The sequence below is a fragment of the Dermacentor silvarum genome, chromosome 11 (assembly GCF_013339745.2).
Source record: "Dermacentor silvarum isolate Dsil-2018 chromosome 11, BIME_Dsil_1.4, whole genome shotgun sequence".
Taxonomy (NCBI): Eukaryota; Metazoa; Arthropoda; class Arachnida; order Ixodida; family Ixodidae; genus Dermacentor; species Dermacentor silvarum.
The window spans coordinates 26808776-26830343 of NC_051164.1; positions in this window are offsets into that span (position 1 = coordinate 26808776).

The window sequence follows — 21568 nt, forward strand, 5'->3', positions numbered from 1 at the left end:
CAAGGTTGTCCATAGAACTACGAGCGCCTATCATCCGCAAACCAATGGAATGTCTGAGCGCTTCAATCGCACTCTCGGCGACATGCTTGCTATGTACGTTTCCGCTGACCACACTAACTGGGACCGCATCCATCCCTTTGTTACGTATGCCTACAATAGCGCCACTCAGTCAACCACGGGATTCTCTCCTTTCTTCTTTGTGGTCGCTAACCTTCCTCGTTTATGGACACGATTCTTTTGTATCGCCCCGACGCTTCAGAATCTACGACTCTATCCGAAGCTGCCACCTATGCCGAAGAATGTCGTCAGATCGCACGCTCTCTTACCGCGCAAAACTAGGCCAGCCAGAAACATAGTCGAGACGCCGGCTTGTGCTTTCCATCATATTCACCTGGAACGCTGGTATGGCTCCCCGTTCCCTCGTCTACTCCCGACCTTTCCACGAAGTTCAGCTCAAAGTATGACGGCCCTTACGTGGTTCTACGACAGACCTCCCCGGTCAACTACGTCGTTGAGCCTGTTCAGCCATCTACGGACCAACGGCGTCGCGGACGCGAAGCTGTTCATGTCGACCGACTAAAGCCGCACTACGACCCACCAGTGCTGCCTGTTCCATAGGTCGCCAGGATGGCTCCTTTTTCGCCGGGGAGTGATTGTAGTGACAAATACCGGCGCCAGCAGAAGACTAAGAAGAAGACGCTTCTTGTTGGTGCTCGCACTCGCTCCGCTTGGCCGTTGCCTGTTTCTGGCAGTCATAAAAACGCCAAGCGCATCTAACCTTGAACGCGTCCTATCAATATATATACATATATATATATATGTATATATACAGTACATGTACGCCAAGCTCCGGCTTCCGGTTCCGGTTCCGGAAGCCGGCTTCCGGAGAACGCTTTCGGCGTTTTGCCTGAATAATCCCCCGGGCCCACTCATCATCATTCACTTCGTGGATATGCGGTGTTTTTTAGGGGCGAAGCTCCTTAGGGTGTGGGGTCGTTCCCTCTTCTGTAGTAGTAGTAGTAGTATGTAGCCACCTCTAGTTTATGAATTGCTCAATAGATGGCGTTGTGTGTCCGTATATGTATGTATACGCATATATACATATATATGTATATGTATAGTATAACCGGAAGCCGACTTCCGCTTCCGTTTCCACTTCCGGTTCCGCTTCCACTTCCGGTTCCGCTTCCGGCTTCCGGAGAACGCTTCCGGCGTTTTAGGGGCGAAGCTCCTTATAGCGGCACCCGTTCGTCGCCGTCGTAGTAGTAGTAGTAGTGTGTAACCAGTTGGCGTTGTGTGTCCGTATATGTATGTATACCCATATATACATATATATGTATATGTATAGTATAACCGGAAGCCGACTTCCTCTTCCGTTTCCGGTTCCGCTTCCGTTTCCACTTCCGGTTCCGCTTCCGGAAGCCAGCTTCCGGAGAACGCTTCCCGCGTTTTAGGGGCGAAGCTCCTGATAGCGGCACCCGTTCGTCCCCGTCGTAGTGTGACATCATCATCATCATCATCATCATCAGCCTATATTTATGTCCACTGCAGGACGAAGGCCTCTCCCTGCGATCTCCAATTACCCCTGTCTTGCGCTAGCGTATTCCAACTTGCGCCTGCGAATTTCCTAACCTCATCATCCCACCTGACTTTCTGCCGTCCTCGACTGCGCTTCCCTTCTCTTGGTATCCATTCTGTAACCCTAATGGTCCACCGGTTATCCATCCTACGTATTACATGGCCTGCCCAGCTCCATTTCTTCCGCTTAATGTCAACTAGAATATCGTCTACCCCCGTTTGTTCTCTGATCCACACCGCTCTCTTCCTGTCTCTTAACGTTACTCCTAAGATTTTTCGTTCCATTGCTCTTTGTGCGGTCCTTAACTTGTTCTCGAGCTTCTTTGTTAACCTCCAAGTTTCTGCCCCGTATGTTAGCACCGGTAGAATGCAATGATTGTACACTTTTCTTTTCAACGACAGTGGTAAGCTCCCAGTCAGGATTTGGCAATGCCTACCGTATGCACTCCAACCCAATTTTATTCTTCTGTAAATTTCTTTCTCATGATCAGGGTCCCCTGTGAGTAATTGACCTAGATAAACATATTCCTTTACAGATTCTAGAGGCTGACGGGCGATCCTGAATTCTTGTTCCCTTGCCAGGCTATTGAACATTATCTTTGTCTTCTGCATATTCATCTTCAACCCAATTCTTGCACTTTCTCGATGAAGGTCCTCAATCATTTGTTGTAATTCCTCTCCATTGTTGCTCAATAGGACAATGTCATCTGCAAACCGAAGGTTGCTGAGATATTCGCCATCGATCCTCACTCCTAATCCTTCCCAGTCTAAGAGCTTGAATACTTCTTCTAAGCATGCAGTGAATAGCATTGGAGAGATTGTGTCTCCTTGCCTGACCCCTTTCTTGATAGGTATCTTTCTACTTTTCTTGTGGAGAACCAAGGTAGCTGTGGAATCCTTGTAGATATTTGCCAAGATATTCACGTATGCCTCCTCCACTCCTTGATTACGCAATGCCTCTATGACTGCTGATATCTCTACTGAATCGAATGCCTTTTCATAATCTATGAAAGCCATATAGAGAGGTTGATTGTACTCCGCAGATTTCTCGATTACCTGATTGATGGCATGGATGGCGTAGTGTGTAACCAGTCTTAATGCTAGAGAAAAAAAATTCCGAAAGTTGTGTCCGTAGCACGGAATCGAACCAGGGACCCCTCGCTTGCGAGCGCGCGGCGTTAGCCCACTACGCCACGAAGCGGACATGGACACACGCACCACGATGACCATAAATACCCAACATTAACGAAAGACTGCGCGTTTCTAACGCGTTTGTGCTAGCGCGTTACGGCCCGTGTAAGAAGCTGGTGTAAGACGCTGTGGCCTCTCCGCTTTACCCCCACATTCATAAACGCTTCGAACGCGGTGCACGTTCCGGCATGTGTAAACGGCTGCGTAAGACGCTGTGGCCTCTCCCCCTTACTAGAGAGTACTGCACGTTTCTAACGCGTTTGTGCTAGCGTCCCCTTAAGCGGGAGATCCGATGATTCCCTCCGGAGCTTCGCCCACTCATCATCATTCACCCCGTGGATATGCTGTGACCTTTTTTCTCTCTCGTTCGTAGCTAGGTGCGCTGCGGGGCACAAGGGCGTTCGTTCCCGACGCGCGTTCTCATTCTCTCGTTCCCGACGCGCGCTCTCTTTCTTTGTTGTCCGTAGCTAGGGGCGCTGCGGTGCACAAGGGCGTTCGTTCCCGACGCGCGCTCTCTTTATCTCTCGTCCGTAGCTCTGGTTTACCCGAATGATCCCCCGGAGCTTCGCCCCACTCATCATCATTCACCCCGATGATATGCTGTGATTCTTTTTTTCATCACGCTGTGTTTTCTTTGTGCTTATTGGCAAGCAAAACGAGAGCCAAATGACGTAGAAAAAGATGCCTTTATAACTCCAGACAGACTGAACTAGTTTAACCGCCTGCCATTTGGTCTCTCCGATGCTCCGGTTACATTTCAACGACTAATGGACCGCGCACATGGACATCTGAAACGGACAATGGCTTTGATTTACTTGGATGACATTATTGTATATGCCCCTACTTTTCCTGAACACCTCAGATGCTAGGAAATGGTCTTGCGAGCTCTCCAACATTCTCACCTCCGCGTTAAGCCTTGCAAGTGCTCCTTCGGTTTCTTCGAAGTCGCCTACTTGGGTCACGGAGTCAGTGCTAAAGGCGTCAGCCCTGATCCTGTAAAGCTCAAAGACATTGTCTGTATTCCACCTCCCACCACGGCAAAACAGCTTAAGAGTTTTTTTAGGATTGGCTTCCTATTTCCGCCGTTTTATCCCTGACATTGCTTCTCGCGCGGCACCTCTAAACCAGCTGCTAAAGAAAGACGCCCGCTAGAAATGGGGTCCTGACCAAGATGCTGCCTTCCCTGACATCAAGACTGCCCTTCAGACATCACCGACGCTCGCACACTTGGACTAGAATGTAGAGACTGTGGTTAACACCGACGCGAATGGTCTCCGCCTCGGTGCTATCCTTCTACAACTCAGATCGGGCTTAGTGTAGAGGCTGGTAGGTTATGCTAGCCGCCAACTCAGTGAACCGGAGAGCCGGTGCCATGCCTCCGAACTTGAGTACTTGGTGGTAGTTTGGGCTCATGAAATGTTACGCCCGTACCTTTATGGTAAAATGTTCACTGGGGTCACCGACAACGGCGCCCTTGCTGGTTGCAAAAAAAAAAAAAAAAAAAAAAAAAACGCAACGCTAAGTTCGCCAGGTGGGCTTTCAAGTTGCACTATCATGACTTTGTCATAATCCATTGCAATGGCAATCGACACCAAGATTCCGACTACCTGTCTCGTAAATCGGCAGCCCTGAGCGACCCCTAACCAGCGTTGACAGTGCTTGATTAACGCACAGCACAGCTACACGACGTAGAAATTGTTGACATCGTCCGACGCACACCGAAGCGTCGTCGTGAAAGCCTTCTACTCTCGTATGTCGTTCGAGGTGGCATCCATTGTCGCCGGCATTGTCAAAATGAGTCGTACCTGCCCGTCGTTCCGGTGGCCATGCGACAATAGGTGCTGTTTATATGCCACGACGCTCCAAGTTTCGGTCACTTCAGGCTCCACAACACGCAGACACGAATGAAGGATAGATTTTGGCGGCAGGTGTGCACACTGATGTCTCCCACTAAGTTTCGTCGTGCACGGTCTGTCAGACACGAAAAACCCTCACAAATCCGGCACCGGTCCCCATGCAACCAATCTCTGCTCCTAAATCTTCCTTCGTCGTCGTGGGACTCGATCACTTGGGGCCATTTCCACGTATATCACGCGGCAACAAGCCCCCAATCGCGGCCACGTACTACCTCACAAAGTGGACTGAAGTCAAAGTTAACTTTTCTTGACGAGTGCGTCGTTTTCTACCACGGCATGCCAGGCTTGCTCATCGCCGACCACGGCGCACTTTTCAAGTCGCGTGCATTTAAAAACCTAATAAATGACCATAAAATTCTTCATGCTCCAGCCACCCCTCAGTCTCCACAGACAAACAGACTAGTGGACAATAGAGACCACACTATAATGGACATCTTGTCGTCATACGTGAGTCCAACTCCTAACGACTGGGACGAATACGTCGCCGCCGCAGTGAATACGTCGCACTGAATCGCACTGAATACGTCCGAGCAAGAGATCACACGGGAATCACCATTCAAGCTCATCTATAGAATGGCGCCGAGGCTTTCGCAAGAAAGTTTCTTTGGTTGTGACGCTACGGTGCACCGCCGTCCTCCTGGCCCCAGCGCCTCTAAACTTCGAAACACTCGCTTCAGAGGTCGGCTGGCCATAGCGCACCAACAGGCAAAACTGCGCTCATCTTACCAGCGAAGCACCTCGCCTTCGTTTGAACCAGGAGCTCCAGTACTGGTGCCACGCGTCCAGTGTGTAACGCAACCTTCTCAGAAATGTTTGCCGCAGTTTGCCAGTCCATTTCGTGTAGTAAAGGCTCGAGACCCTGTTACCTTCCGTCTGGCCGATATTCCCGCACTTGGCACCAAAAGACGAAAGCGTGTTTTCCTCACCGATGCTGTCGAACTGAAACTCTACATCCCTCGCGGTTTCGACATTGGCTTCTCTTCGTCTCGAACCTCAGACTCTAGGGGGGAGGGGGTGGCGAATCTAGCCGGTAACGTGGCGCACTTTGAAAAGGACGAACTGAGTGACGCGTGAGATCCAGTCTAGCGAACGAGGACGATAACGAACGAGGACATTCGCACTTTAGCAAATTTAACTCTTAATCCCTCCTCACGCTTAACCAGACACACCAACCATTGGTATATCCCCCGGCCGCGAACAAATTATGGACTGCAACGATTGCAGTATTGTCTTCCGAGCACACTAAATAAGTTTAAACTAACAGATGAAAGTTTACGCACGTTATCAAAAAACGCTATTTTAATTATGATATCCCGAACTCTTTGTGCTTAAAACATGAAAACTATTTTGCATTAGTTTGTATGAGCCTGAAAAGAAAAAAAAATTGCTTTGAAATTGTTCTCCGGGTGCTTGTTTCCGTTGCTGTCGTTGTAAACAGGGGGTGGCGGGGCTAGTCAAGCTGCTAAAGAGCAGCTTTTTTCCCGCTATCCTCACCATTTATGTACATTTTTTTCTGTATTGGTATGCCAAAATGGTGAAATAAAGCCAATACCAAATAGAACGTCATGTGATTGTGTCGTTCGGCTGAGAGCGTCGTGCCGGAACGCGCTGTTTGCCGTTACAATATTAAAAAAAATAATCGCGCTGTGTGACGGTTTGTGAAGCATGTTAAAGTTATACTAGTGCATCCTCTCTTCTCCTAATCCGTCTGTCTCTGTACGCTGCTGCTACACCATAATTGTTGACAAATACCAAAAATTGCGCCAGGTGAAAGCAAATGCACCGTTGAAAATTGTATATAATAAAATAGAGGCAGAAATCCTTCAGCAGCCGTCATCATTGCTCAGTGTTCTGTGAAAAAAGAAGTATGAATCCTCTGAACCCAGCCTTTTATGGCAATATTACTTAAAGGTTCATTCCCGTAATACTATAGATATCCACCATTTCTGCCACTATCCGGCACAGGAATCCATAAGGGATTCGCGAAAATATCTTTAAGTACCGCATCCTTTCGAACACCAATATCAAATAGGTTTCGCCACTTGGGCAGTCCAACATATATATTTCAGCGAGAGCACCTGAAAAGCGGGATCACGTCGCTAGTTGCTGTCGTTTGTAGACGCCCCAATCTGGAGCTGATCCATGAAACAGTAGCAAGGTGAAAGAAGTTTAAAGAAAATCAGCGCTTATTTGTTATATGTAAGAGAGGTTTTACAATAGACGAAGTTTTCTGCTGCTCGACAGAGCATCACTTCACGCGCATTTGGGAATATCTGCTTGAAACCACCCTGACTAATCAATGCAAGATTAATGGACATTTCAACCCGCCGTGGTTGCTTAGTGGCTATGGTGTTGGGCTGCTAAGCACGAGGTCACGGGATCGAATCCCGGCCACGGCGGCCGCATTTCGACGGGGGCGAAATGCGAAAACACCGTGTACTTAGATTTAGGTGCACGTTAAAGAAGCCCACGTGGTTCAAATTTTCCGGAGTCCCACACTACGGGGTGCCTCGTAATCAGATCGTGGTTTTGGCATGTAAAACCCCATAGTTTCAGATTAACAGTGACAGAGGCACTCACATCCCATCCCATTTACCGTTAGCTATAATCATTTTCAGTAGTTGTTTGACAATGTTTTACAATGTTGGAATCAGCTAGCGCAAGACAAGTGTAATTGGAGATCGCAGGGCGAGGCCTCCGTCCTGCAGTCGACATAAATATAGCGTGATGAAAATGATGATGATAACCATTTTTAGTAAAGCGTTAGTTGCTCACTGTTGTAACATATCTGCATCGAGAGGCATTATTTGCTGTCAATTTTATGCTCATACGACATCTACAAGCGACTTAAGCAACGGCTTTTTCCTAGAAGTGGTTAAACGATAAGGAGATCCAAGATGGTTTACTGGGGAGGTCTGCTTCGATGAAATGTGATTTACAATAGAGAACTTCAAATGGACGACCGATCGCCGTTCACAAACCTCTGGCTGGTATAGGAGCCCCAATAGCGCAAAAATTGTAATTTTCAGGCGCTGAGCAGAGCATGAGCAACATTGAAATGTTCTAATGCGTTTCTTCCAATATAAGTTATTAATTTCTCTCAAAATTCATCTAGATATGCTAAATAGTTCCAAAACTATGCGGCGTTGAAAACCTCATAGAACTCCAAAGCGTATTTTACAGACATTTAGTGATTCACAGCAGTATGCATAATGACCCTGTAAAACTCTAACCTGGCGACTCATCAAACTAAATTTTCAACATCTGTTCGACATTTCATTGCACATTCTCCATTAGTTCTATCAATAAAATTTAGTCGCTATTTGGAGAACTAGTTTCGATCGGCCTTTGGAGCGCACATTCTCTACGACTTCACACATGCTCTACGCACATTCACAAATAACTTGATTAAAAAAAAAAACACCACCTACTATGTGATTGATGTGCCTACTGAAAGGCATAAGTACCTTCAGGCGCGATTTACCGGTGAGTTATAATAATAAGTTATTTTCTAAGTGCACTTCAGCATAACACAAGTGCCTTGCGCGATTTTCTTGTCGACCATACTGTCATTAGTTTGTTGTGAAGACACGTAAGACACGTAAAATACGCCTCGCACCAATCCCATGAGGACCTTGTCCTTTCATTGGGCATTTTATGTCAATGCGGCAACTGTGCATGACACAGGTCATACGATGACTCTCTGTTATGCATGCACATGATTAAAGTATATATTGCTACGGCATGAGCCGGGCAAGGAGAAGAAGAGAAAGACGTTAGCTGGTGCAGCCGCTGGACGCCATCTTTACTTCGCCATCAACCTCTTCCTTTAAATAAAGCCGGTTCAACATGAACCGTAACAGTTTTGTGGTGGAGGTGCTGGGTATTTCGACCAAGACGACGGAGCTGCTGCAGCAAGTGCCACGCCGAAGCCGACGCCTCGCTCGACTGCCTCCGACACCACTTGAGATATACTGAATATATACTGAATGTTTCTGCGAAGATGTTTACCAATTTTTTTTATTCATGCGTTGAAGATAGCACTATTCTTATCCTTGAGCTGGACTGCTGGAACACGTGGACAACATTTGCACTGGAATAAAACCGCATAAATGACTAATTAAGAAAACTTCTCTAGTTCCGCTTTTTGTCTAATTGGCTTACACGATATATTGCAATAATAATTCCCTAACTTTCCGAAAATATACATTGGCGGTCCAGTAACTTGTGTGCCTCAACGACTAATACGACCTTTTGTTAAAAAAAGCAGAAGAGCGCATTCTTGCCACAAGGTTGATGGCAAGTATGTGGAAAATAGTGTCATCTGCCGAATTATTTTCAAATGAATATGCTTTGCAGTCTCACCGGCTACAATTACTATATTGCGATGTGTGCTGTGAGGTAACTATTTAAAAACCAAATCACAGAATTTTTCGTGATTTTAATTTATCGTGCTGTTAAGGTCCGCCACTTCAAGTGGACCAATTCAAGAAGTAGAATTGTGCTATCTACCCAGGGAATTTTCTGTTTAATTCCTTAAACTCTTCGCAGAAACACCGAATATACGTTTATACATTTGCAATTAGGGAATTTCACTCTTTGCAGTTGTGAAAGTATTGAATTAAATATTTTTATTTTTGCGTTCATACTGTTTCGTCTTGTAGTTTTTAATAAGCGCGCTCGTTAGCCTATATTTTGGGATAGTGGGCTCATTAGCAGCCAACCTTCCCATGTAGTCACAGGTAATAAACAACAAGAACGGGCCTCTAAGTCATAAGAGGTTTGTGATGCGGCGCCTGGCAGCTATAGCCGTCTGAATGGATGACCACCATTCGATAGAAGTAAAAAAATGAAAGCTACATCTCAAAATGGCAAAAAAGAAGGCAAATAAGAAAACAACAAAATAAACGTTTTGCATGCGTACTTACGCTTATTGGCTTTTTCAGCAGCATCCGCATCAAGTGTACCACCGCCATAAACAAGCGGTACAAGGGCCAGCAGCAGTAACTTCAAAACCATATCTGTTTGAAAGCATTGGAGTCTAAATCAGAAGGAGGCAAAGTCCTGCGCATGATATCCACTGCCTTCTAATTTATACGTGTTATAGTCAACACCACTGACAAATATTAAACCAAGCGCCAAAAACTATCTACCACTCTTCAATGGACTGTCGTCCACGTGGTGTCCTGTCCTCTTCTTTGTCCGTATTTGCGCTACAGTGCCTTCAGTTCGTATTGACCAACTCACCCAACAAGACGTTTGACTGGATTACCTCAGTGAACTACTTAGTCGCCGCAGTCGCCGGCGGCGGCGGCGCGCGCCCGGCCTGGAAGCTTCAACGCGGACTTTCTAGGGGCGCCACCGTCGACTTGCTTTGGCAAGCAAAAAGTAAAGAAATAACCAAGCGCTTTAGGAGAGGATACGGCGGAGGAAAGGGTAGATGGTGTTACTTTTTGTATATAGGGACTTTAAAGTCAGCTGCAGGGGCGTATGGAAGTGTCCTCTCTTATCCTTGTATATGTTACTTTATGGTCGTCGTCCAGCAGCGTAGCCGGCGCTGGAGTCCTGTGAGCGAAAAATATTCTATAGGCCACTAAAGTAGTTCTTCTACCACAAAACGTGCTCACATTTTGTCTTATATTCTTGACAAAGTTATTCCTCAGAATTTAGAGAATGACAGCCCACAAACCAATGGGATGAATGGAAACGCCGACAGCTCATGACTTTTATGTTAAATCTTTTCAGAGTGAAATAATAAAAGTGCAAAGGAATAACAGAAAATCGGCCCCCGCAAGAGGCCGCGTTTCTACCCGACATTTCGCCTTCGTACATAGCGCTCCCCGCCACCGTTTCCCGGTAAACATTACTGTTACATCAGGTGCAGTTGCCGGAAAGCGTGAGGAGCAGTCAGGCATCTGCGAATGCTATCGCGTTCCACTCTTAAAGGCGAAGTTTAATCGTCCTCCAAGTTATAATGGAGGTGATGTGCGCTGCGGTCTTAATCTTCTTTTTAGAGTTATTTTATTTGACATGCAAAGCTAGAAATGTATGTCTAGGGCACATGCTTAGCGGAGGCCGCACCCAATCAGGCACACATAAATATGAGTCACATACAAAACTACATACAAAAGTACATACAACAGTAGGACACATACAAGTAGGATACCACATCTCATGGTTCCCAGCCCATCTAGATGGCTCAGTTAACCCGCTCAGATGTAATCCTAACGAGCAGGCCCACAGGACATAGCCAAGCTCGGAGCGCGGTCAACATCTACAAAAATCCATTATGTACTTTCCATAAAACTGTTTCCCATTATCATCTCGGCAGGAGGACATTTCCATGCACCCCCCCCCCCCGCACCCCAAGTTGAACAAACCTCAGGCTAGCACACTCAGACTTCTGCAAACCCGTTCGTATCTAACTCCTCGGTCCCTTAACAGGATAGACCCTGGCCACTCACAGTCGTTCCCCAAATGTGGTCATGCCTCATGCTCTTTTGATCACATGCCCTGGTTGTGCCCAGCCCTTAACGCCTCTACACCCATCACGAAAGAGCAATGTGAGGAATCCCTCAACGGCAGCAATCTTCATATTCAACTCCAGACTGTCCAGAGGGCCCACGACATCGCGGCGGGACTTCGCCTCCCGGTCCCATCGCGGGCGGACCCACCGACTTAATCTGGGGGAGCCGAATAGATTTCAGTTCCTCAGGACTCTAGTAAAGTTCGTGTCAAATTAAATAGAGCGCAGTCATTGACCCTCAGATTATTGCAAACAGGCTGGTATCCCAGCCCGGCTTTATTACACAAGCTTTATCCCGACGCTTATGCCAGTTGTTCATGCAGGCACTGCAATGACTTCGCTAGCCTAGACCATATGCTCTGGCGTTGCCCCTCGTTACGAGGCACGGAACAAATAAATGAGCACAAGTGGTTCTCCGCTATCAAGAGCCCCAATGCCGGGGCGCAACTATGGGCTGTCCAGAGGGACCACGATGCGGCGGTCGGGCATGGCCTGACTGTCCCAACGTGGGAGCGGCCCGCTGCGCGCTGAGTCGCGTACCTCAGGACTTTCATTAAAGTTTTACATCCATCCATCCATCCATGCCATGTCACATACAAAAACTAGTTGGGCATATGATCATCATAATTTTTTTATGATGATGTTATGATGATCAAAAAAAATTGCAGTCGAAGACAGCAGGAAGCTAGGTGGGGTATGAAATTAGGAAATTTGCAGGTGGAAATTGGAATCAGCTAGCGCAAGACGTAAATAACAATTTGCAGTTGCTTTACGTAAGCAGCAAATACAGGGGACAATGTTCTCATTGGCCTATCGCTCTGGCTCTGTGTCTTCTTTGGACTTTTTAGCACAAGTACTTCCGCACGAACAGGCACAAATATACATCTACTGTGCTTATAATACAATGCTTAAATGTTACCCGCTGTATCCACAAATATTGTGGAAGTTGGAGATTCGGGTGCAAACCTCCACAGGTCTACCGGGCAATAGTTCGCCTGTCACTGATCAGCGCGTCTCAAGTGCGATTGCCAGCTGACCCGACCAGTTCATTTGGAGGGATCTATATGCCCAACGAACGCTGGGCATATAGGGGGAAGCACAGTCGAAGACAGCAGGAAGCTAGGTGGGGTTATGAAATTAGGAAATTTGCAGGTGGAAATTGGAATCAGCTAGCGCAAGACGGTACGTTAACTAACTGTACGAGCTAACTGGTACGTTAGCTCGTACATATTCTCCTCGTTGCATTGCTTGTGGGCCGTCCCAGACAATCAGACCCAGAAGAAGAGACTGCGCTCTCAATAAGTGAAAGCTCATGCATAAAGCGGCACATACCGGACTTCATTGCTGTCGTCTTCTCGCTTCGGTGTGCGCGTGAGCACTTGCTGTGCAGTCGTTCAAACAGAAGTGTTTTATATACAGAACTCAGGCTAAAATAATTATTGCACAGGTGTTTAAAAAGAATTGAGGAAACTTTCTCATCTGTCACTGTACGACATCACCTGACTGTCAGCTGGCAATCGCACTTGAGGCGCGCTGATCAGTGACAGGCGAACTATTGCCCGGTAGACCTGTGGAGGTTTGCACCTGAATCTACGGCGTGCCTCATAATTACCCCCGTCTTGCGCTAGCTGATTCCAATTTCCACCTGCAAATTTCCTAATTTATAACCCCACCTAGCTTCCTGCTGTCTTCGACTGCGCTTCCCCCTATATGCCCAGCGTATATGCCTCCAAATGAACTGGTCGGGTCAGCTGGCAATCGCACTTGAGACGCGCTGATCAGTGACAGGCGAACTATTGCCCGGTAGACCTGTGGAGGTTTGCACCTGAATCTCCAACTTCCACAATATTTAAGGATAAAGCGGGTAACATTTAAGCATTGTATTATAAGCACAGTAGATGTATATTTGTGCCTGTTCGTGCGGAAGTACTTGTGCTAAAAAGTCCAAAGAAGACACAGAGCCAGAGCGATAGGCCAATGAGAACATTGTCCCCTGTATTTGCTGCTTACCTAAAGCAACTGCAAATTGTTATTTACGTTAGCTCGTACATATTCTCCTCATTGCATTGCTTGTGGGCCGTCCCAGACAATCAGACCCAGAAGAAGAGACTGCGCTCTCAATAAGTGAAAGCTCATGCATAAAGCGGCACATACCGAACTTCATTGCTGTCGTCTTCTCGCTTGGGCCTGCGCGTGAGCACTTACTGTGCAGTCGTTCAAACAGAAGTGCTTTATATACAGAACTCAGGCTAAAATAATTATCGCACAGATGTTTAAGAAAGAATTGAGGAAACTTTCTCATCTGTCACTGTACGACATCGCCTGACTGTTTACTGGGCGTGGAATGCGATCTTGAATATTAATGAGCTCATATAGAAAGACATTATAATCAGGCACGACGAACTAAGTATACCTAGTAGTGGGTTTGGAATGTAGCAGAGGCGTTATTGTGCCGCGCATACAAGATGCAGGGTGATCATTAGCATATTAGCATAATTATTGTCTTTGTGCTGGATTATTCGAAGAAGCGGACATCACTAGCACAAGAAATCGAAACACATATTTAACCAATTTGTATTTCGCCTTGCAAACTCACCGGCCACAATTCGCGACTTGCAATATGGGCCGTTAAGTTTTATAGTGATGAAGTTAATTAGTCAATTTTCATGAGCTTTCATTGGGCACGGCAGTACCACAAGAATGCAGACGTCTAATCCACTGTCCTTCTTCATGCAGCTTGCTGTCAGCATACTCCTTATCGGGGGGGATGCGCACACCGGGCTGCTACCGGAGATGATCAGCGTAACGCATATCAACAACACCGGTTTCCACGCGCCAGATGATTCCTACTATCTGTGTTGGGACAACTGGCCACGTGGTTCGGCGACCGACGCGCCCTGCTGGACACATGACCGGCATCGAGCGCCACCTATTCTACCGGCTATATATGGTCTTCCTTCAATGCCAGGAGCCATTGGGCACGGCAGTACCACAAGAATGCAGACGTCTAATCCACTGTCCTTCTTCATGCAGGTGAGAAGGCGACACGATAAGTGTTTTAGATCTAGTAACCACTTCTTGTTGGTGCTGCCGTACCCGCGGCTTGTTGTTGCAGTTGCCGATGTTGTTTTGTTTTTATGGAAACTTCTTTTAGTAGCTGGAGATATAGAAGAAAATCCAGGCCCCGAGTTAGGCCAGATAGCTAAACAACTAAAGGATATCGCAACCGACATAAAAGATATAACAGAACATCGGCTAACCGAAATTGAAAAGGAGATAGACGCCCTCTCCAAACTTGAAGAAAAGGTGGTGTCATGCGAAAACAACATATTGCAATTGGAAAGAGCCTTTAAAAGATTAGAAAGCAGGGTTGATGATTTGGAAAACCATAGCAGAAGATCAAATCTTATTGTTTACGGACTACCCGAGGTTGAGGGCGAAAACAGCTCTACATTGGAACACAGCGTCAATCAAACGATCATCAAGGATACCCTTGGTTTAGAGCCAGTTGCCTTAGAACGAATACATCGCTTAGGCAGACCGAATAAAGATAAAAACAGACCGGTCATCTTAAACCTACTTGACTCAAGAAACAAATCAATGATATTGAGGAAAGGCTACAAACTCAAGAACACTAACTACTCTATAGGTGAAGACTTCAGTCGTAGAGTGCGGGAAAAGAGAAGAAAACTCTGGGAAAGTACTAAATCAAACCGTGAGAAAGGAGAAAAAGTATCTCAATTTTTTGATAAACTGCACATAAATGACAGCATGTTTGTCTGGGATGACGAAAGAAACATGAGAATCGCAGTTCAAAAAAACGCCGAAAGAAGTCGACCAGTAACTCGAAGCCACAAACATTCACAGAAATAACATTACTAAATGTGAACGCCAGAAGTATTGTCAATAAAACTGAAGCATTAGAAAACCTGTTACTCGAACACAGCCCTGACATAGTTGCCATTACTGAAACATGGCTTTCACCAGAAATATCCAGCCACGAAATAGCACGCCCAAATTACTCAGTTATCCGTAAAGATCGACCAACTCGAGGCGGTGGAGTAGCTCTGCTTATTAAGAAGCCCTTACCCTTTGTATTGATGCCCGACGTTCCAGATGTTGAGGCTGTGTTCTGCAGGATTATGTGCGATGACTTTGCAATACTTACTGGTTGCTTTTATAGAAGTCCTCTTTCTGGTCACGAAAGTGTTATTGCTGTACAGGAGTTTATGCAAAAGCATACTACTAACCGAGTTATTCTTATGGGAGACTTCAATTTACCTGATATTGACTGGAATACCATGCATCACACTTCACTCTCATCAAATTCGCTGATTGATTTGATGCTAAACTTCGGGCTTCATCAAGTTGTAACCTCTCCTACGCGAATACAAGGAACAAGCGATAACATCCGAGACTTAATACTGATTAGTGACAACTTCCCCCTAGATCTACTGAACTCGGAGATCATAAACGGTATCTCAGATCACAACATACCAAAGTGTCAGCTGCCCCTCGGATGCACTGCAACAGCTAAAACTACCGAAGTTATTGTCCCTAATTTTCAAAAAGCAGATGATTCCGCTATACTAACCTATTTAGAGCACGAATACCAAGAATTTTACGAAATGGCCAACGATAGTTCTGTTCACGTCAATGATCTTTGGCTTCATTTCAAGCGTATAGTCTCGCACTGCATGCATCATTACATCCCGAAAAAAAGCAAAAAAGCACAAAAAACAATCCTTGGATAACACGCGATATAATTCATGTCAAGCGCAGAATAAAACGCTTGCGCCGTAACATAAAAACGAAAGGTGAAAGTACACAAAAAAATCGCAACTATTTCGCGCTACGGACGAACTCAAGTTAAAGACTAAGCTCGCGAAGCATGCGTATTTCAATGAAACATTGCCTAACCTTATCACTCACAACCCTAATCGCTTTTGGAACTTTTTTCGCGCACGCCCTGCAGCGACACCAGATCGTCCACGCGAGGAAAAATTGGCACTCGCTGATAAATTTAACCAACACTTTCACTCAGTCTTTACTAAAGATAACAACACACTTCCATATTTGCCACCGCCATCATTCCCCACTATTGACACATTAACAATAAACGACTCAGGAATATTTAAGCAGTTACTTGAGCTAGACGTGAAGAAAGCAAACGGTCCCGATAACATTCCCAATGAGTTCTTGAAAAGATATGCTGAATGTAACAGTAAATATCTTGGTCTTATTTACCGCAAGTCACTTTCGACATCAGACTTGCCAGAAGATTGGAAAATTGCTAAAATTGTACCGATTCATAAGTCAGGTGACCCTAGCCTACCATCTAACTACAGACCAATTTCACTTACCAGCACATCATGTAAAATTTTGGAACACATTATTCTCAAACACTTAACCGCATATTTCGAAGAACATTTTCTAGTAGATGTTCAACACGGTTTTAGAAGAGGTTTATCGACAGTCACTCAGCTAACAGAGGTGGTACACGATCTTGCTTCAAGTATTAATAATCATAATCAAACTGACCTACTTCTACTAGATTTCAGTAAAGCGTTTGATTGTGTGTGCCATAGTAAACTAACTGCCAAAATTACAGCTGTGATTGGCAATGGACCCATTACTGCATGGATAAAAAACTTCCTATCTCACCGATCACAATTTGTCGTCATCGAAAACATCCCATCTGCTCCGGTGCCTGTTACATCAGGGGTCCCACAGGGCTCAGTAATAGGTCCGCTATTATTTTTGGTTTTTGTCAATGACATTACAAACAACATTGATTGTAAAATTAAACTCTTTGCAGATGACTGCATAATATACAGAGAAATACGTAATCACGAGGATCAAGTTCTGCTGAATAACACACTAGCAAAAATAACCGAATGGTGTGATAACTAGCAAATGACCATTAATGAAAACAAAACGGTTTGTATGACAGTAACGAGAAAAAAGCACCCATCGCTTTTCCCCTACACACTTAACGGCAGCCTCGTATCTAGAGTTCAACAGCATAAGTATCTTGGTTTAACGATAACGTCCCACCTCAACTGGACATCGCATATTAACAACATTACTTCTTGTGCACTACGAAAACTCTTTTTTCTCAAAAGGTGCCTGCGGATGGCACCAACTAACGTCAAACTTTTAACTTACACTACATTTGTGAGACCTGTCCTTGAGTATGCTAATGTCGTATGGTTCCCGTTCACTAAATCTAATATATCTAAACTGGAAAGCATTCAGAGAAAGGCAATTAGGTTTGTCCACCAAAAAATACCGACGCAGTGATCCACCTACTCTTCGCCTAGCACAGTCAGGGCTTGGAACGTTGGCAGTTCGAGCAAAACGCGCTCGCCTAAAATTTCTGCATCAAATACTACACAAGCGAGTAAAACTAGATGCTTCTGCATACGTTACCTTTTCTAAATCCCGCATACTTCGTCATAACCATCCGTATACGCTAAACGAGTTCCTTTGTAATAACGATACTTTTCAGTTTTCCTTTTTCCCCCGTGTTGTTCGCGAGTGGAATAAGCTAGATGCATCTATAACTAACACAGTATCGCAGTCCGATTTTGTTAAGTTATTGGAAGATGAAATAAATGGTTAGGAAAACAACAGTTCTTATGCATATATAATCACCAAAACTACCACTTTTTGAACTATAGCTAAAAATTTACCTCCTTATTTCTGTCATCGTTTTTGTAACATTTGCTCTTTTTATTAATAGTATTATTGTTGTAAAATTGCGCATTGAACCTGTTTCATGTATTTCCATTTACATGTTTGGATGTTTTTGCCGTTCTGTATATAACACATGCATTGTATGTGCAATCATATCCCCACCTGCTATGGTCTCGATGTGAGACTGGCAGTATTGTAAATAAATAAATAAATACATTTTTGCTAATTGGTCGAATATGTCTCTCGATTTCTCTTGCAAGTATACTCTGCCTGTCTCGAGCAATCCAGCTCAAGGACTAGCATTTTGTCATCTGCAACAGACAACTTCTTTTTAATTCCGTAAGACAAATAAGATCACCGAGTATAGTGTTCTAGTTAGCCAAAGAAACACGTTAGTCATAAAGGTATATATATATATATATATATATATATATATATAATAAAATGGAACCCGCCAACCTGTTCATGGTGCATTCCGATAGTCCGTAGGGCGAGTGCGATATGTACGCCAATATGGCGGAAGCGGCACTTCTACCTGTGATATTGGAAACTGTGCATGGTTTCGCTATTTGTTACCACGACAACCAGGTCACGTGTTCTGATATTACCCTTAATTTACATTTGTTATCAAACATTGGTTCATGTTGAATATTTACCGACGGTATGGTTATTTCAATATACGAGGATCATGCTGAAAGTAATGAGCTGCACATTTTTTGTAAAAGGATTACTTCTTTTATTCTTCTTTTATTGCGAACGATTCTTGTTTTATTGCGAACGAATCTTCTTTTGTTGCGAACGATTCTTGTCAACATTGAGCACTTAAAGCCTGCCCTGCCCTGCCTGCCTGCCGCGGTGCTGGCAGTGCCTACCAACTTGAGCCGCTGGATATATGTTGGCATTCGCGATGCCGTCGTGGTCGCTGCATCTTCATAATTCGAGCTTCGTCGTGCCACAGTCACCTTTTGTTCTCTCGTACTACCGGCGCTTGAACCAGGTGGCGTGCGTAAGAAGATCCGGGCATCCGCACGTGGTTGCATCCGTACAAATAGCGATTTAAAAGGAAGTGTCCCACAAGCGTTGATTTCTGATCGTCGGACCGAAACACACCGCCTCCCCGTGCCTTCGCATGCTCTTGTCATATTTACCAGGCCGTTTATTCAAGCATCGAGGCCGACTTTTTCGTGCAGCACATGGACGACAACGCTGCGCCGAACTCCAGCATAGCATCGTCATCACAGAGACTAGGATCGACGGCTCCGGATTTAGGCGTTCACAAAGATGCTCTTAGAGTGTCGCAGCTTCGTAGAAAAGTGCGTCAACTAGAAGTTTGCGTCCCTCAGGGGTCTCCTTGAGAAGCTCGAGGATGGCGTACTACTTGGGTACTACCTTGGTGCAGAGGGAGAGGAGCCTGTTCGCAATGATCGAGCTGCTAGGCAAGCCCACGCTCTTTCTGAACCTCAGCACGCCCTAGCTCCACAATGAGCGCCTGCTCGGACTCATGAATATAGTCGAAGAGTTCGTCGAGGCGTACCGCCGCAGGGTCGTCGCCATAGCCCGCTACGAGCAAAATGCTTCGCATAACATGTATTCCCACAGTACCTGAGATGTGCACACCTTATTCACTTTCATTTCTCAAATTGTTTCAGCTCTTTTCGCATGGTCTTCATTTCTCAGCACATATGCTTCCTGCCGGTGAGAAAGCTTAGAGACAGCTCTTCCATACAAATTCATTTATGCCTTGCAGAGAGAGTGACACACTGCTGCACTAATCTCTCTTGTGTCTCTTATCAATGGCAGTATCGGAAAAACTTCCCGTCCCATTCTTTCAATTGACTTTACTGTTAAACGAAAAGCTTGATACCACGCACTTTCGGGCTACAATATAACTTTTCTTGTGGGTCTCTTATCGCCCAATGAGTGGCAGAGCTCGTGCAGTTCGTCAGTGTATCAACAAGTATTTATTTTTCGGTAAGTACAGCTTCCAACCATGTTCTAAACACCATTCTTACCTATTTTGAATATTTGGGCCCTTTCATATATTGCTACTTACCTCTCTGTGACGAGTGCATCAACGGTCTTCTTCCTGGCATCAGTCGCGGCTGTCCACGTGCGACAACCTCTACGGGATCTTCAAATTCAGTCCAGCTATATTTCAAATACCTCAGTCTTCGTGCTGTGCTCGAGCTCAGTCATGCGTCTCCACACGGGAATTTAACCTTATAACATTCGGCGACCGAATGGCTCTTTCACGTAAATTTCTATAATGGAGCATGAACGAAATGACACATCATGTCCTCACATCACAAATTCCCATCCATGATTGCAATAAACTGGCAGTTTCACCCAACGGGTGAACCATTTTCAGCGGTAGCAAGGTTCTGCATTGCGATTGGACGCTTTCCATTGACGCCTCAATTCTCGTATTGGCGCTTCTTTCTGAAGTTTAAGAATTACTTATCGAGTCCAACCAAATTTCCTGCTAAATTTCTCTCTTCCTTCTTTGTTTGCTTTTAAATTGATTTATATTGATTATTCCTATTATTAGTGCTTTAATTTATTTTAGCATCTATTGTCACTTTGCAAGAGCGCTTACTGTAAAGAGTCCTGAAAGCTTATTTCTTGTTATGACTTACTTTATTGAATAAAACGATTGTGTAGAAACCATCTCACAATGACTGTCGACGGCAATGCGTTAGCAATGAATGAATATAGCTTATTTCTTATTATGACTTACAATTGTTGAATAAAAAATTGGGCAAAAACCATCTCTTTCGCACTTCATTAAGAACACTCGCTGCCGTCTGGACCGCAGCCAAGGAGCCTGCGCATCAGTTCTGAAATGCATGATGTGCTGGTGCATGCGAACGCTGAGAAACAAGTCTTTCTTAGATTTACTGTAATTGCTCCCTACGGGAGCAGAGTTGCGCATAGGTCCGCCATCTTGCCCGCCGACGCATCCGTGTTAAGCAGAAAAGCCACTCCTCTTGAATGATGATGTGTGGTGTTTTATGGCCCTTGGCCCAGTTATGGCCAAAGAGCGCCATGTCAGTGTTTGTGAGTGTGCAGTGGAGCGATGAATTCTGAGAAGTAGATGAAGCGTCGCTGTAAAGGGGCCTAAAAATAATCACTGTAAAGTGCGTAAAATATACATGTACTAAAATCATGGAAATGACTAATGAAGTGTACTATGAAGGGAAGAATGCATTTAGAAAGAATGACACGACATTTGAAATATTTAAGATGCAGTAATTATCAAGAAGCACTACTGCCTATACAGAGCCCTTGAACCACAAGGGCTTGGAGGCATGTGCTATAAAAAAATTGCCCCCACCTCCCCGAAGGGAATCGTGAGGAAATGCGAATGCATTTCTTGCGCCGAGTACACGGCGTAGTAATTTTAATGGCGTAAATTAATGACGAGACGAGGATTTGTACGGTAACCATTTATTTACACATTCATCAGCACCTGTTTGTTCTCATTGTACCTGACGGCCATAATCACAGCCTTGTGGTCGCTAAAGTGTACAGTCAAAGGGTCTTTGAGAAGCATGCGCACGTCACAGTTTCGGGTAAAGGCGAGATCACAGTTTCGTCACAGTTTCAGGCATGCGAACGGTCGAGAGTGAGGCGCGTGCTTCACTCCATTTACATATAC